This window comes from Oncorhynchus kisutch, linkage group LG18 (genome assembly GCF_002021735.2).
Source record: "Oncorhynchus kisutch isolate 150728-3 linkage group LG18, Okis_V2, whole genome shotgun sequence".
In the NCBI taxonomy this organism is placed as follows: domain Eukaryota; kingdom Metazoa; phylum Chordata; class Actinopteri; order Salmoniformes; family Salmonidae; genus Oncorhynchus; species Oncorhynchus kisutch.
This window is the reverse complement of record NC_034191.2, coordinates 42,333,043-42,340,180: the sequence shown is the minus strand read 5'-3', so window position 1 is coordinate 42,340,180 and position 7,138 is coordinate 42,333,043. Positions and strand designations below refer to the sequence as shown.

Below are 7,138 nucleotides of genomic sequence, written 5' to 3'. Positions count from 1 at the left end.
TGTTTCATCATCCCTGCATATTTACCTCTCTATCTCTCTCTCTGTCTCTCTCTCTCTCTGTCTCTCTCTCTCTCTCTGTCTCTCTCTGTCTCTGTATCTCTCTCTCTGTCTCTCTCTCTCTCTCTGTCTCTCTATCCTTCTCTGTCTCTCTCTCTCTCTCTCTCTATCTCTCCGGTCATGAATATACCCGGTCTATTAATACTCCAGATTATGAAAATGACTTGCAGGCAGTCTTTGTCTAGCCACTAACTGACTAATTCACATTTATAATGCGAAGTTTGAATAGTCCGTAAGCCCAATAGGCTTTGTTCATGGAGGATATACAGACAGTGAGAAGAGATATAGTCAACTTATGAGTAGATTAAAATAAATGAGTACACACTACCATTTAACAGTTTGAATGCAATCATTTTGATGACATTTATTCATCGTGTTAAAAAAAATAAAAAATATCTGAGGTGGTCAGGGGATGGAGCTGTTTGTTTAACTTTGTCATCGTCTCCACTTGGATTTGCCTCTTGACTGCAGGAGATGGTGAGAAATATATAATAAGTGTCCCGGAGTGCCATTTGACATCTCTCTCTCTCTGTGTGTGTGTGTGTGTGTGTGTGTGTGTGTGAAGGTGATTGGACCTCTTACCTGTATATCAGGGATGACTGGCTTCTCACCGGCTCTGCTACACGGTTCATTTGATAAGCTCCATCCCTGCTGCTTCTCCCTGGTCCCATGTCCCAAGTCTGAGGATTCAACGACAGGCTCAGAATACTAATTCTACCAGTGCAGTACCCTGTACCATCAATACACACCAAGGTTATGAGGCCAGATAGGAAACACAGATATTGACTTTACGGGGAACTTCAGAGTAAACCTGTCAAAGAGATCTCATCCTTTATCTCAAAGTCATTATGAAGTGATTTGTTCATGCTGGTGCTTTTTTTCTGACCTTCAGCTCTGGTCTGGTCAAGTCAGTTGGGGCCCGGGCTGTGATGGTTCCTCTGTTAGGTCTTAGCTCACCCTTTGGCCAACGGCATCAATACCAAGGAGGGGGGGGGGGGGGATCTGGCTATGTGGTCCTGGCTATGTGGGAAGTGGTTGCCTCACACTTCCCTGCCTTGCCAAGCATGCAGGAGGAGGGGGGCCTCCAGAGGCGTGGGGTAGGTTCCAGTTGTGAAATGGCCATCTCCAGCAACTTCAGAGGTAGGGCAGATCAAGAAGCCTTCTGGGACCTGCCCTGGGTGGGCGGGTGTGGAGGTCCAGGCTCATGGGTTTTCATTAGAGCCCTGGGATTGTTGTCAATTAATTGTCATCAATGAACTAATTGATCATCTATATCAGGGATGGGCAAATCCAGTCAGAGGGGGACTGATTTTTCCCAGCCCTAGCTAACACACCAGATTAAACTAATTGTATTCTAAACAGAATACCATGATTAGTTGATTATTGGAGTCAGGTGTGTGTGAGCTAAGACTGGGGCAAAAGTGTGCCACCAATCAGGCCCCTAAGGACTGGAGTTTCCCATCCCTGACCAATATGTGGACTATTATTATCATAATTTCACTTTCTGTGATTAGTACAATGTACAAATTCAGATATTTTTTTATATAGCTAGATTTGAAGTTGAACACTTTCCTATAGAGTACATGCAGACACAGAACATCGACTTTGACTTTGTTTGCACGTGTCAAACTCATTCCAGGGGGCTGAGTGTCTGCTCTTCCCTTGTGCTTGATTGATGAATTAAGGTCACTAATTAGTAAATAACTCCCCTTACCCGATTGTTTAAGTTTTATTTTTAAAGAAAAAAACTAAAACCGCAGACACTAGTCTCTCCATTGAATGAGTTTGCAGAGCTGGGGATCAGAAACGTCCCGTGCGAGAGATTCAGGTTGAGGTTTCCAGGGTTAGAGTAGTACAGAAGTTGTCATATGCTGAGGCAGTGGAGAAAGTAGAGGAATATGGGTTAAGAGGTGGTGAGAGTAGTAGAGACATACCAGGACAGAGAGATTGGCCAAAAAGTGATATAAGTTTCAGTAAGATTGGATTTTTAACACTTATAGCAATGGCTATCAACTGTACTGCAGGGATGGAACGGAAGTCGCGGACAATTGAGGTGGTGGCAGCTGCAGAGAGGTATTTGGGTGTACGAGACTTGACATCAGAAGAGTTACAGGGTGTGTTAAGTGGTTATGTCCCATTCTTTCAGGATGATGGCATGAGGTAGGAATAAATACATTTAATTAGCGGAGCAGGGTGGTGCTAATTTGATTTGATATACTTTTGAAATGAGTGAGTGTAGTGTTAGATGGTAGGGTATTCATTTAGTACATTTGTATTTTTCAAGCAAAGTATAAGGGAGTTGTACTCCAGTCTAGTAGGTGGCGCTAAATGCAACACATTAGATGCCAACCGCCGTTAAATCTCATAGAAGAAGAAGGGTAGTAAAGATGGCTGACTGAACACATCAGTGGAGATCAACTCAAGATAAAAACATAATATTCAATATCAGTAAATTCAACTAAATATTAGCACTTCACAACACGGTTGGGTTAAAACCAAAACAAATCATAAGGCTGGAGAAATTAGCGACAATTATTACGAAAACAAGCTACACCCAAACACGACGGTGAGTTAAACAGGGGAACCAATCCTGAAAAGAAAACGCGACTCTTCGACAGACAAAGACGATTTAATATTTTCACCACCGGGAATGGTAAGTGTGGAAACCGATCTGTTAAAATCAACAAATGACAAACTGGGCATACTTGTACTAGTCAGTTAGGATATAGAAGAGTTGAAGGCCTCGAGATGAGTGACCGAAACGCTGCGACATTAGAGAAAGACAAACAAGCTAAAAGGGATTGAAACCGATGTTAATGAACTAAAAAAGGAGAACACCGTTCTGAGAGAAGCCTTACTTGACATAGAGACTAGATCCATGAGAGAGAATCTGGTACTTACAGGTATCCAAGAGAAAGAAGGAGAAGTTCCTGAATATGTAGATAGAGAGTTCCTCCTTACAGCTCTTCAGATCCCACGGGAAGCTGCCGATAAAATCCAACTCGACCGTGTGCACCATTTCAGACAGAGAGGGCAGCGATATGATCGCCCAAATCATTGCCAAATTAGCTTCTTTTAAAGATAAAATAATGGTTAAAAGCCTGGGTAAAAGACTTGCTGAAACGAAAATAGGCATGAATGATCAGATCCCGAAGGAAATTGCACAACGGCGCAAAGTTCTGTATCCAATCTTCAAGGAAAATAGATTGAAAGGGAAACGTGTAGCTCTTGTAGTCAAACTGTACATTGATAACCAAATATTCAGAGACACAAAGACTACTCAATGGCTCTTCTAAGTATTACACAGTTCCCATAGAGGAGTCGAATAATGGAACACACAATACTAGACATGGGAAGAAAGAAATATAGAAAAAAGCAATAAAATACAACAATTGTTAAACAAATAAACTACAACTGCACCTTACTAGATAGGGATTGTTGGAAAATGAGAATTTCCATTTATAGTGTTTCATAAATTGACAAGACCGCATTAGAAGGATAGTTAAAAAAGAATACATCTTTATATACAATGAACTAGAATGCAAAAGTACTGAATCAACATGGTAGAGATTCAACACAGAGGACATAGAAGGCACAGTATGTGGGTATGCGTGCATCTATCGTCACGGAAGGTGGGCTGTGTGTTTTTGTGTTTGGAAAAGTGTGGAGGTTATAAGTGAGTGAAAAAGGATACGGGTTGCAAATCCCAGAGCCCATGTGTAACGATTGTCCTCCTCTTCTGAGGAGGAGTAGGAAGGATCAGACCAATATGAAGCGTGGTACATGTCCATGTTAAATGTATTACAACTGAACACAAAATAACAAACGTGAAACAACGAAAATCGAAACAGTTCTGTATGGTGAAAACACAGACACGGAAAACAGAAAACAACTACCCACAAACACAGGTGGGAACAGGCTACCTAAGTATGGTTCTCAATCAGAGACAACAACCATACCAGGCCAAACACAGACATAAAAAAGGAACTAAGGTCAGGACGTGACACCATGTGTGTTTTGTGAGCAGGGGTTACAAGAGTGCAGATATGGGATTTACATTTTAAAATAAATTATTCATATTTATTTATTTATTTATTCACTGTCCTATCATGATGGAATGGTCCCCAACCCTATACACCCGCCTGAGAGACCCAAACACTAAGGAGAAGTCATCTGTTTTATGGGCCTACTGTAAGTAGCCAAATCAGAAAGATGAATGTGGTCAGACACCTGCTAAAGCAGCACCGCTCCCTCAAGATTCTGACCCTGCCTGACAGGGTTGGTCCTACAAAGCCAAAGGAAATTGTCAAAGCTGCTAATGAGAATCTTATCGACCTTGTACCTAGCCGGTGGGGATTCCGGTGGGGTGCCCCCACCCAGGCAGTGGCAGTGCTGGCAACACTAGCTGCAGTATCCCATGGGGAGGGGGGAGGGTCACACTCGGACATTCAGAGAAGGGGCATATTATTGTGGCCCTGGTGGCACAAAATCATCAAAGGTCTGACTGCACAGAGATGCTTGGGAATATGATCACAACAGGGGACAGCGTTTGGGTGTTTCAGGGGAAGGGGGTATACCTGATCTCCTTCACCTAGGACGTGACAATGGTTAATCAAATCTCACAATTTTTGCCAATTTTTGCTCAATTTTGCATGCTTATTCATACAGCTGCAACTGTTTCTACATTTGCAAATCAAGGCCTTTCTTGAGTTGGGCTCTGGGTTGGAACAACTGTTGACCATCTGAGTGTATGATTGTTTGTGGGGGAAAGGGGTTGAGTGTGTGTGTGTGTGTGTGTGTGTATCTCACAACTGTTGCAAGGGAGTAAAGATGTTAGGAACAGGATGAATCACAATAATTGTTTGCTAAAATAATACATGTTTGCCAAAATCTATTTTTTGTAATGTCAATACTGGTATGAGGTTACAATCCTTTCCATACACTACCTGCATTATTACAATTACAATTATTACAAATTAAGTATGGAAATTAAGATAAGCAGTATTTTTTTATATATATTTTTAGTAGCTATATGTAATATGTGAGCGGACCAAGTACGAGTCAGGAGCAGGTTTTCTGAATTGAACAAAGTTCTCTACTGAGGAATTTCTTTCTTCTTAAACACTCCAACACTATCGAGGGTTATCTTGAAACACAAATCATCTTTACAAGAACAATTAACATAAGGAGAGTATCTTTAAACTAACTAACATAAATCACGGGTGTGTCGCTGCCTTGACGATCCGTCCGTGGAGAGGTCCCTTCGGGTGGTGGTCCGGATCCATGGTGGCCATTCCCCAGAGGTAGTTTGTCCTCTTCTTCTCCCTTCCGAAAGGTACGTCCTCTCCTTTGGAGAAGCAAGCACTCTTTTCTTTCCTCCTTCTCTGCCGGTTCCCTCCTCTCTCTTGTAGGGGAAAGAGAGTAGCTCATTAGTACCGTCAGCTGTGCTCAATTGCCTCTGATCACCTTGACTCACATGCCGGGCTGGGCTACTGTCCGTGGGAGCAGCCTGCCCTCTGGTGGTCCTTCCACATACTTCCCCCCTCAGGACCGGATGGAGGGCCGGGCGTCAGACGCACTGTCTTGGTCGCGTCGGGACAGCGCATCCGCATTCCCGTTCCAGCCCTGTGGATGACATGGAAAGAGAACGGCTGTAAAGTGAGAAACCATCTGGCTATTCTGTTGTTGTTTCTCTTACCGGCCATCCACGTGAGGGGAGCATGGTCAGTAACGAGGGCAAACCTACGCCCGAGTAGGTAGTACCAGAGATAATTGAGGGCCCACTTCATGGCTAGGGCCTCTTTCTCTGCGGTAGCATATCTCTGTTCCCGATCACTGAGCTTCCTACTTATAAAGAGAATAGGCCGCTCTGCTTCGCCTTCACCCTGAGCTAGGATGGCTCCGAGCCCTGTATCTGAGGCTTCTACCTGCACAATGAACTCTTGGGAGAAGTCAGGAGCCTGCAGGATGGGATCAGAGCACAGGCTATCTTTTAGCAACTGGAAGGCGTCTTCCGTCTCGTCCTTCCACGCTACACGGTTTGGTTTTTCTTGATGAGGTTTGTGAGGGGGTTGGCAATGGTTGCATATCCAGGGATGAAAGGGCGATAATATCCCGTTATCCCCAAGTAGGCCCGGACGTCCCGCTTCGTCTGGGGCTGAGGCCAGTCCCGAATGGCCCTGGTCTTTTCTGCCTGTTGGCGTATTTTTCTGTTCCCCATGGTGAATCCCATTTTGGATTGGCCGTCAGCCCTGTAGCCTCCAGGCTCACGTGCCCTGCCCATAGTTGCAGGAGGTGGCTTGATGGGGCTGTAGAATGGCATCCATGAGGCGTTTGAAAGTTGCCGCAGCCCCATGCAGTCCGAAGTCCGTCTTCACATACTGAAAAAGCCCCTCTGGTGTGGCGAAGGCAGTCTTTGGGCGGTCCTCAGGAGTCACTTGCCAATATCCCTTCGTCAAATCCAGAGTGGTGATGAACTTGGCCTTTCCTAAGCGTTCCAGGAGGTCATCCACATGGGGCATTGGATACGCGTCGAACGTAGAGATGGCGTTTACCCCCCTAAATTCGTTGCAGAGCCTCATACTACCGTCGGGTTTGGGGACCAGAACTATGGATGGCTCGATCACCCTCATCCTCAGCATCTCCCTTATCTCGTTCTTTGCGATGACTTGGTCAGGCCTCAGGAATCCTGTAAGGCCGGATATGCACCTTCTTGCCAGGTTCAGTGTGGATATGATGAAACAGTACATCTGTTTGTCCTGGGAAGGGCGAGAATACCCTGCCAAATTGCATAATAAGCTTGTCTAGCTGTCTCGACTGCTCTGTAGCAGGGCCTCCTCCTTTTCCTGCCCCTCCCCTCCGGCGTACAACGTCGACAGAGTACTAACCACCTGTCCTGGGATTCATCATTACGCGCACCTGCGAATCATTATGATTCACCCCTGGACTCCATTACCTTCATCATTTCCTCCCCTTTATATGACACTGTCCCATGTTCACTCACCAGTTGGTGTTGTTCTTGTGTATCGGCGTACTGCCTTATTAAGTTAAGTGTTGGTTTCTTGGTTTTGTTGTTTTATTA

At 44.6% G+C, this 7,138-nt stretch overlaps 1 long non-coding RNA gene across 1 annotated transcript; it reads right to left on the bottom strand.

The window, feature by feature from the left end:
- Positions 1-393: 393 nt before the first annotated feature.
- On the bottom strand, positions 394-1,256 carry LOC116354727 (uncharacterized). Its single transcript, XR_004203902.1, has 3 exons — positions 944-1,256; positions 640-737; positions 394-522 (listed from the first exon to the last, which is right to left on the bottom strand). It is a non-coding gene; the product is annotated as an uncharacterized LOC116354727 (long non-coding RNA).
- Positions 1,257-7,138: the final 5,882 nt, after the last annotated feature.